We start from the raw sequence: 11,582 nt of genomic DNA, 5'->3' as shown, positions 1-11,582 counted from the left end.
AAACTAAATAGTTTTAAATTAAATTTTTCTCGGTGGCATATTTGTGTGTTGTAGTCCTAAACAAAGAACAACGGAGAATAAATTCCCTAATTGAGGATCTTAGTGGAAAACATAAATATTTCCATTAAAAAATTAAAATTTTAAAATTTTTTCTTTGCCTTTAATTAACATGTTTAACTGATAATTAAAATGGACTTTAGCTTGCCAATCAATTTTATTGGACGTTTTTTTAAGCCTACTTGGCCATCAAAAACTTCTCTTTTCTTAATCCAGGAGTTGAGACTCAACTGATCTAAGTCTTTACTCAAATATATAATTTATGTACGTTAGGAACATCTAGCCACTGTCGGCGCATAACTTATTATTTTATATTCATCAGTTATAAGGACAATGTGTTGGGGATACCCACACAAACATTAACAGGTTTTTTTTAATAACTTTCTTGAGTCATGGTGGCTCAGGGGATAGAGCACTCCCCTTCCAAAAAGGTGATTCTGGTTCAAATTCCAGTAATGGCTGATCGGAACGCATGCAATGCTAACGTAAAGTGACGTACAGTGCTAACGTAAAATATCCTTAGTGGCAGACGGATCATGGGTAAGGTCTGGGCTAAGCATGGGAAGTTTCGTGTTTTTTCTCTCCATGTATCGCAAATGCGGGTTAGTTCAATCAAAAAGTCCTCTACGAAGGCAAATTTACTCTCAATACTTTATCCTGTTCAAGATTACAAGGGTAAAAAGTTGAACATTTTGGTATTCATAATCTCAAAATTGGATCGGCTGTTCACCGACGGCTATAAAATAAAATAAAATATAACTTTCTAAAATACAAGTTATTTTTAAAAAAATACGTTTTACGTACCTACGTCAGTGTGCGTACAAATTCTTAAATCAAATCAATTTAATGAACATTCAATTTAAAATCATACAAACAGTGTTATTTTCAACAATTGTTTGAACTATTAATTCCGGTTCTCAATCAAATAATCTATACATAATAATAAACGCGGCTGTGTGTGTGTCTGTCTGTAATCACAATATATCGCCCCAGAAGCCTCGCCCAGGCACGAAACTCGGCACATAATTGTGTTTTGACATAATGAAGAAGTATTATTTTTCTTTTTCAAAAATTTGGATTAGTTTTTTAGTTATCTTGTAGTTATTTTGTAAGAAAATCTATGCTTTTTCGTCTTCCATATTCAAAAAACTATTAAAAGATGCATATCTCTTATAAATGTATGCTAATGCGAACCTTACAATTGAAATATTAATTTTCGACAACTTAAAACCAATAATATAAGAAGGAATTAATAATTTAATTGTAAGGTTCGCATTAGTTTACATTTATCAAAGTGGAGAAAAGTTTAACTTTTGTATTAAAAATGGGGCAACATATTCGATACGTAAATAGAACGCTTCGCTTTGATATATTTGTCGCTGTTCATCTGGATATGAAGACAAAATTGCAGGACAGGAACACTTTAATTGTCAACTAATTTTCAGATTTCCTGCTATATTTTAAAAAACTTTATTTGTGAAAACCTTTAGCGTGGCGGACAGCTGGCCGCCTTAAGCGGCTAGTTCAAAATAAGCTACGAAATCCTGAAGTGAAAACATGAATTAGTTAATTAGTTCCGGTAATTAAAGTATAAAATTGCGCTATTATAAAAAAAATAACAATAAATTTTCAATGAGTGAACCTTAAATTTAAATTATAAAACGAGGAAGAAAAAAAAATTGTAGGAGATATAATTGGTTTGTAGGAGACAATTGGTTTGTAGGAGATAGAATTGGTTTGTATGAGATAGAGTTGGTTTGTAGGAGACAATTGGTTTGTATGAGATAGAATTGGTTTGTAGGAGATAGAATTGGTTTGTAGGAGATAGAATTGGTTTGTAGGAGATAGAATTGGTTTGTAGGAGATAGAATTGGTTTGTAGGAGACAATTGGTTTGTAGGAGATAGAATTAGTTTGTAGGAGACAATTGGTTTGTATGAGATAGAATTGGTTTGTAGGAGACAAATGATTTGTAGGAGATAGAATTGGTTTGCAGGAGATGGAATTGGTTTGTAGCAGACAAATGGTTTGTAGGAGATAGAATTGGTTTGTAGGAGATAGAATTGGTTGAGTTAAAAATGAATTGATGGCAAAATTTTTGCATTGAAATATTATTAATCGAGTTATTTAAAAAAATGTTTAAGTTAACTTTTTATTTCTAAAAAAGTATATATATTTTTTTATAAAAGTTCAAAAGTTCAAATACAGTTTACGTCTAAAGTTCAATTACGTTTAATCACATAAACAGCGTTGTTTAAAAACAATTTTCTTTTTTTGGAACTGAAATTTAACATCATCACATTACAAATCTCTAAGGTGAAATTTCAGCACATAATAAAGTGCGAAAACCGGAAGTCAAAACCTGAATTAGGTGTGGAAATTAAGAGTCTTAAATTGTGGCCTGATAAATTTAATCAAAATTCTTGGTTAGAAAGACGTTGACCTTCGAGTATAATAAATGAGCAATTAACTCATCAGTTATACAAGAAATTGAAGAATCGTGACTATAGCCTCCCTAATACGTCATTAAGAAATTAAATAGAATAATAAAAAAATAGAAGACAATGGAATTTGCTCATCAAATTTTCTGATCATTGAATATCGTAGCCAGATCTTGATAAGGCGAAATATAAAAACTTCTTTATTGAAAGTGTTTCATTATGGAACATTTATCATTTTGCCATATTTTTTTAGATCTCCTATTTATATTTTGAATTCGTATTTAAGTTAAGATAAAAATTATTTTTTGCTCATTTTATCATAATTGTTATAATTTTCATTTACACAGCTATAGTTTTCATTCATATCATTTTTAATCATATAGCAATTGTAATAAATCTAAAAAAACTGTTTCATTCGACAACACTAATCATTAATTTCCCATAATGCAATTCCTTTAAGATGTATCGGTTTTTATTTAAATTTGTATTTAAGTTCAGATAAAAATCGTTTTTAATTTGTTTTATTAACATTGATAATTTTCATTTACGAAGCTATTGTTTTCTTTCATATTATATTATTTTGGTAATTGTTATAAATTTTTAAAAAAAAAATTCTTTATTGAAAATGTTTTATTCGAGGGCACTAATCATTTTTCAATAATCCGTTTTCTTTAAGATGAATCACTTTAAAAAAATGTCTTATTTATTTAAGTTCAGATAAAAATCGTTTTTAATTTGTTTTATTAACATTGATAATTTTCATTTACGAAGCTTTTGTTTTCATTCATATTATATTATTTTATTCATATGGTAATTGTAATAATTTTTTAAAACAACTTCTTTATTGAAAATGTTTTATTCGAGGGCACTAAGTTCAGATAAAAATCGTTTTTAATTTGTTTTATTAACATTGATAATTTTCCTTTACGCAGCTATTGTTTTCATTCATATAATATTATTTTATTCATATGGTAATTGTAATAAATTTTAGAAAAAACTTCTTTATTAAAAATGTTTTATTTTAGGGCACTAATCATTTTTCAATAATCCATTTCCTTTAAGATGAATCACTTTAAAAAAAATTTTATTTGTTTAAGTTCAGATAAAAATCGTTTGTAATTCATTTCATTAACATTGTGATAATCTTCATTTACACAGCTGTTGCTTTCATTCATATTATATCTTTTTCATTTATATGGCAATTGTAGAAATGTTTAAAAAAATTTCTATGTGTTTCATTATGTAAAATTTATAATTTCCCAATAATATTTTTTTAGACGCGTTATTTGTGTTATGAATTTATATTTGTGTAAGTTCAAAGAAAAATTACTTTGCTTATGAAAATTCAAAAAATAAATTTGTAGAATAAAAATTGTAATCCTTTTTATTTACATATTCTGTTTTTAAAAAATTCATTTTGTATCTTTTTCATTCAATATTTCATACGGTATAATCGTTTTATGACATGGCAATTGTAGAAAACTTAAAAATTTAAAGTGTTTTATTATTGAACATTAATCGTTTTCTCCTAATATAGGTTTCTAAGATGCATTATTTGCATTTTGAAGTCGTATTTAGATTAAATTCATATTTAAATCTTATTAATTCATTTTATTCACAAAGCGAGAAATTTTGTTAACATAACATTTGTTTTCATTTCTATTAAATCCTTTTTTATTTTATTAATGGAGTTTTCAATTTCTTATATAGTTGTTGAAAAATATTAAAAACTTCTTTTTTGATTCCATTATGGAATATAATAATTTTATTTATGTTCATATACTAATTGTTTTTTCCCATCTTGTTCCGAATTTCTTTAAAAATAACTTAATTTCTTTTTTCAAACAAGATTTAGGCTAATTTTCTAACCTCAAAAAAAAAAAATTAATAATAATAGTTTTATTTTCCATTTTATACTACAATTTAACTATCGTATCAGTTTGTTAATAACTAGTTTTATTTATTATGTTTTTTTTCTATTTTATAACCGTCGTTGAGCAGCCGACTCAACTTTGGGTTTACGATTACTAATATATTCAACTCCGTAGCTTGAAATTTTGACCCCAGTCCAGAGGAAAAATGAACTCTTAAATCAAGTATTGGAGAAAATTTGCGTTCGTGGAGGACTTTTTGACGCAACTCACTCGTATTTGCGTTACATGAAGAGGAAAACTACAAAAATCATCCACAGTTAATCGGACAGTTAGTCTTTCGGTCTAACCCATGACCCGTCTACAACTGAGGATATTTTACGTCAACATTGTGATTGAGGGTGTTGGAATTCATATCGACCAACCATCGCTGGGGTTCGAACCCGGTTCACCTAATTGTAAGGCAACCCTGTATCCCCTGAGCCACTACGACTGCTAATTACTATGGGTTTTTTTTATAACCGTCGTTGAACAGCCGACCCCATTTTGGGGTTTACGACTACTAATGTTTAACTCCGTAGCTTTGTAATTTTGAGTCCAATCCAGAAGACAAGGGAACTCCTGAATCAAGTATTGGGAGAAATTTGCCTTCGTGGAGGATTTTTTTTTATTTACTATGATTGTCATAAACATTCATATAAATCGCAATCATCGTCATTATTTTCATTCATTTCATAAATGTTTTGAAACATGGTGTTCTGTTTTGGCACATGCAATTACTCTGTTACATGATGGACATTTTTGTCCCTGAAACCCCTCATAAATACGCAATTCATCTTTCAAAAAAAAAATTTTTAATTTATTTCAGTCTTATTCTATTCTAATTTTTTTTTCATTTTAGATGTAAATAAAGTTATAATTTTTGACAATTAAGTAAAAAAATATTTCCTCATAATTTAGTTTTAGTTTTACTTCAGTTATAGTTGTTTTTATATATAATTCTTTTCATTAGCACAGAGAAACGTGTAGATATTTTGTTTCGAAGAAAAGAATTTTTTTTCTTGCTACTAATTTAAAAGATACAATACTGACTGTTACAAATTCATCACGTGATTAATTTGAACAAATCGTTACCCTTGCACATTACGCTTTGTTCATGTACTCCATGTAGTTCCTTCCTTATTTACTTTCCTCTACTCAATTATTTAAAGCTTACAGTATCGTAGACACTGTAAAGATTCCAGATCAAATAACGGTAAAAAGTACCAGCACACAGTGTGTCTGTACTCTTTTACCATAAAATTCCTTTTTTACCAAAATATTTTTACGGGACAAAAAAGCTGATAAACCGTAATTTTTACGGAAATAATTACTGTAAAATAACTGAATCACTCTAATTAAGTAAATATTACTGTAAAAATTAAACTATAATAATTTGCGGTAAAAATGGATTTTACGGTAAAATAGATTTTAAGGATGGGCCACCCAATGAGCCGGTATTTATACAGTAATTTGGTCCGGAATTTTTATAGTGTATATTATACCATCTATAGTTACAGTCTACCATTTATTATGAGACAGACATATTATTTTTAGACAAAATTTACATAAGATATAATTATTTAGATTATAAAAAAAATTAATTTCCAAAAATTTATACTTAAAATATTTTAGTGTGACCTTTTTTAATTACGCGAATAGTTTTTTTTTTTAAATTTAAAACATCATTCATATAAAAATAATTAAATTAAATTTTAATTAAATTTATACGATTGCTTTGCTTAAAGCATGACCACTGTTATCTTCTTTTATTTCGTTTAATATGACAAAAAAAAAGGAAAAATTTAGAAAAAAATGTCTTTCCAACTTCTAAAAGAACTAACTGTACAATATTTTTTTAAAATTTTTTCCATGCTCTAAAAAAAAACTTAACAAAAAAAATTATTTTTGATTTGTAAAAAAGTAGGGAAAGCCGAAATAATGTTAAGTTCAAACTTATCTTGTTAACAACAGCAGTTTAAAAGAACGATAAACGTTATAAAAAGAGATAAACTTATAAAATAAAAAAAACCGAGAGTATATTATTCAGCAGTCATGAAGACAAATTACAAAGCTTAAGAACCACTAACTTGTCAGATTTAGTGAAGATGATAGCTGTCAAGTTCATGTCCAAAAAGCATCATTCCTTCTTAATCTCTGGGAATGCGGGGGTGGACGTTTAATTCACTCCGCATTTTGAATTTACCAACTTTGATTGCGTATTTTTTCCATATTTGAATTATTTTGAAGTCGTCCTAATATTAATGCATTATTTTAAGACAAGCTAAATCCATTACTATAAAAAAATGAAATCTATAAGACTTATCATTAACTTAAAATAAAAGTCGTTAAAATTCTGTCGTGTCGCAAAGTCCTCCATGTTCCCATAACAAATCAACACCTCTGGGGGTACTGGATTGGAGATCGATCGTTCTCTGATTCAGGTCAAAATTACGATCTGTGGATGAATGAATGGATGTATGAATGGGTCCGCCTTATAAACAGGTGTGACGTATGGTGTGGCAGAAGTAGAATTCTTGGCCATAGATGGCGCCACTGAAAAACAAGAATCGCACACTCTGCCTTAAATTTGCACGGTTTCCAAGCAGGCTTGCCCGTGTGGCAAGTGGCATTAGAACCAACCAACCAACGAAAATAAAAGTAAAATGTTTAAAGTTATTTTTAAAATTTAAAAAAAAAACAATTAAAATAAAAACAATTGAAATAAAAATAAAAAGCGGTTACTAATGTTTAACTCCGTAATTTGTAAAATTTGAACCCAATCCAAACGACAGAGAGTTCCTGAATAAGCATTGGGGGCAAACTAGTTTCAGGGGAGGGAGAGAAACCCACAAAAATCGCCTTTTGATTGTAAAGGGATTTTAATTACGTTTCAGTTACCACTGGGGATAGTTACAGACAGAAATCAGCATTAAAACTCACAAATATATTATGTCTTGGTTCTAAAATTGAATATATGATTTGATGCTACACTGGAGCATATCTTCAGTACATAGTATATACAAGAAAACAGGACGACGAATGGTATATGAAACTTATTTTTTGCCTTCGTTTTTTCTTATACCAATATATTTATACAAATCATTTAAAGAAAAAAAAAATTCGTCTTTGTTTTACTGTATTACTCTATGTTCTAAAGATGATGATCCATTATATTTATTTATTTATTTATAGATGATGTTCCGTTATCTTTCCATGCTACGTCATACAATTGTTTCATCGAAACTTGACAGTCATTGGAAAGTCATCGTCAAGCAAAGTCAGGGAAAAAGAGTCATTGCTCTGACTTCTTATTCTTTAAACTCCGAACTCTTCATCCGCTTGCTTTTTGCTAACCATGGATTAAATAGTTGAATCAGTTGTTGCTAAACTCACTAAACCTAAACTCCCCTGTTCCTTTAATCCACACTGACAAATTTGCCGTTTTTTTTGCTCCCGTTTGTTATAAAATGGCTAATATTCTCTTCCGTTTTGGTTTTGAAATCATTTTTAGGCCTGTCAACAAAACTAAATTTAGTCTAACGATCCTATTAGTTTTATACATCGCTGGGGCACTTATCGCATTTCTTGTCAGTGCAACCATAACTATATTGGGCAAACTGAATGTGCCTCAAAATTTGGACATAAGAAAACGATAGATATGTTCGTTATCAAGGATACGAGAAATCATCAATTGCTGCCCATTGTTGGAATCTGAGGCATAAATTCAATTTCGACAATGCCAAAACTATTTCCACCGCAGTCATATCGGCTCATCTTGATGCATTAGAATTTTGTTTTATTCATATCAATCCCGATTCCCTTGTTAACGATATTAATTCCTTACCAACTCTCCATAGAGCTTGGAAATGCATTTTAACTTAATTAGCCCCTCTCGGCCGCTGTAGTTCTTCTTCTTCTTTTTTCTCTATCTCTGCTACTGTGGTTTTCATAGTTTTGTTTCTCACCTTTATTTTTCCATTTTTTGTTGGAAACTTTACATTTTATAGCTCAAATCTCGGTTGTTTCTTATCGATCATTCACGTCTGGTAACTCTTGAATATGGGTGCCTATTTTTGAGTGCTTGAAACACGTCGACTGCTATTTCCAATTTGTATATTTTTGAAGAGAATGATGTTTTTAATAATGTAATATCTTACCTCTTCAGTTTTTTAGGATTATTTATTTAATGTTAAATACAGTGCGTGCAACCGATGGAATGTTTCATTTGCGAGCTATGTTTGGTGGTGAATGAGTTCCTTTTAAATTGCCTCCTTTTTATAGAAATAATTAATAGAAAATAAGATTATATAGCGACGACTCAGGACAGAACTCCTAACCATGCTGTCCGCACAGCAGTGCGTTGTATGTCTTTGCTAAAAGTTGATCCCACCGCCTAAGAGACTAGATCTCATGGCATGAAGTCATATAATTTTTCTTTAATCTATCAAGGGAATATTTTAATCATATGATCATTCAAAGAAGGTGGAAATTTCTTCCACATAAATGTATAATAATTTTGAACTTGAACACTCATATCGCTTGAACACTCATATCACTTGAACTCTCAGATCAAATTTGAAAGTACAGTGCAACTACAAAATACTGAAACAATAGTGCAAACTTGAGCAAATTTTTCCGTAATTCTACTTAATGTCATTAATTTACGATGCTCTGAGTTCTACTTCAAACCTAAATTAATTCCAAATAAGTTACCTTAAAAACTTATAAAGATGACTACGTATTAAATCCCTTTTTTGTCACATATATGACTGATTATTTTGTTCTTTTTTTTCCTATAATTATAATTATAAGCAATCGTGCAATAAATAATATTTCTGATTTTTTTTCTAAAAAAAGCAACGGGATACAAAAAATGCACTATCGCATTATTTCAAACTAAGTAAAAAAAATTTTAAAAAATAACTACAATCATAATTACAATAAAAATTTTCTGTGTTTAAGGTCGTAAATTATTGACAAAAAAAAGAAAAAAACAATTTTCCAGCAATTTAGTTCAAAAATTAAATGTTCAAGTGCATGTTTCAGCCATCAATCTTAAAATATTCCATAATCCTCTTACTTTTTAAAGTTACAGTGTTAAGAATACTAAAATCCTTTGACCAATCAGTAGCCCCATTCAGGCTGCTGAGGCTGGTTCAGAATACCAAACATCACCTTGTTGTGAAAAATATTTTATGCGTGACGTGTGATATTTCTTCTCAGACGTCGGTAGCGTCCTCTGTTGTCAGCCATCTGTACCGGTTGTTTGAAAAAAAGAAATCTCATTTTTAAATTTTTTGGAGTTGACAGGTGGAAAAAATTTAATCCGACTTTGATCTTTTTCACCTTTTTCTTTAACGTGTTTAAGAGGGTTATCAAATTTTATTTTTATTTATTTTATGTTTAGTAAGCTTTTATGTATAATTTAAAAATAAATAATTTAAGCTTTCTTGAACTTTTAATGATTTTGTTGAGGGAATATTACTCTTAAAAACTAGAAATGTGTTAAGGATAAGTCATGCATTTTAAAAGTACAATATATTACATTAAAGTGATATAATTAATTCACTTATAGTAAATAATTTTCAAATCAGATCGTTATTTTTTTCTAAAAAATAGACTACTAATTTCTTTTACCATTATTTAATACCTCCGGAGAGTATAACCTCATTTTTGCAATTTAAATATAAGCTGATTTTCTTTTTATTCGTAATGCATAGATGTGTAACGTTTAACGAAATCAGTGAAAAAGTTGCTCACCAGCAAACTGGTTCTTTATGTACTGTAAAAAATTTTAATGTATGTGAACACCAAAAATGGTGGCAACTACTTTTCAACTAAGTGGAGAACTGAAAAACCATACACAACTCTTGGATCCAGTGTTCCACAACTCCAATATTTCCTTTTATACTACTTGGTGTAAAGTAGCCACCGCCATTTTAGTCATTCAGTAAGACTAAAATTAATGAGCAAAGTAAGACATGATAAACGCAGGAATCAGTAAAGTTATTTTTTCAATGTAATATAAAGTAATAATCATTATTTCTAAATCCATATAGACACTAATTCTTAAAATAAGTTTATTAATCGAACATAGACGAAGCACGGAGAGAATCTAAAAATGAATTAGGCTTAACAGAGAGGAAAGGGTTAGAAATTATACGCTTAATAATATTATTAATTATTAATAATATTAATTATTAATAATTAATAATATTATTAATTATTAATAATATAATTATTAATAATATTAATTATTAATAATTAATAATATTATTAATTATTAATAATTAATAATAATATTAATTATTAATAATATAATTATTAATAATAAATTATTAATAATATTACTAATTATAAGTTAGATATTATAAGTTTATTAATCGAACATAGAAGCAGCACGGAGAGAATCTAAATATGAACTAGGCTTAACAGAACGGAAAGGGTTAGAAATTATACGATATAAAATCAGTTAATGTAGTTCTTAGAGATTTAAAAATTAAAACATAATTATCCTTTTCTTTACAGTCTCTTTTTGTTAATGAATTCATTTTGTTTCTGTTAATAAATAACAGTGTTGAAAAAAGTGACAAACTCTAGCCAGCCCATTCCAGATTATAATCAACCTACTCGTTATATTCTACTTTGTGTTTCTTGGATTTTTAAAATTCAAAGCGCTCCAACATCGCTGTTTTCGGAAGTGTAAATAATTCTTTTCGAGTATAACAGAGTGAGATTTTGGTGCAAGTTTATTCAGTTTTAAAAGTTTAGATTTAAATTACACCCTTTAAATCGTATACGAACACACGATTTTGTGATAACCCAGAATAAAGTGTTTCTTCAAGCAAATTTTTGACTTATTCAACATTAGATTTGGAGAGGTATCGTACCACAGTTTTTAAAATGTAAAATCAGCTGAAGTGTTTCAGAGATTTTTCTTTGATTATTACTGTAAAAGTTATGCTGCATCAATTTTTTTTTGTTCTACGAAACTTCACGGTAAAAAGTACTGGCACTCTGGTTGCATTATCCGTAAAATCCATTTTACCATAAAATTGCTTTTTACAGTAATTTTCGCAGTAGTATTTTTTTAATTACAATGATCGAGTGATTTTACAGCGAATATTACTGTAAAAATTACGATATATCACATTTTCTCGTTCCGTAAAACT

Source organism: Parasteatoda tepidariorum, chromosome 7 (assembly GCF_982258835.1).
Source record: "Parasteatoda tepidariorum strain Cologne lab strain chromosome 7, Ptep-v5.0, whole genome shotgun sequence".
Classification (NCBI taxonomy): Eukaryota; Metazoa; Arthropoda; class Arachnida; order Araneae; family Theridiidae; genus Parasteatoda; species Parasteatoda tepidariorum.
This window is presented reverse-complemented; position numbering follows the sequence as displayed.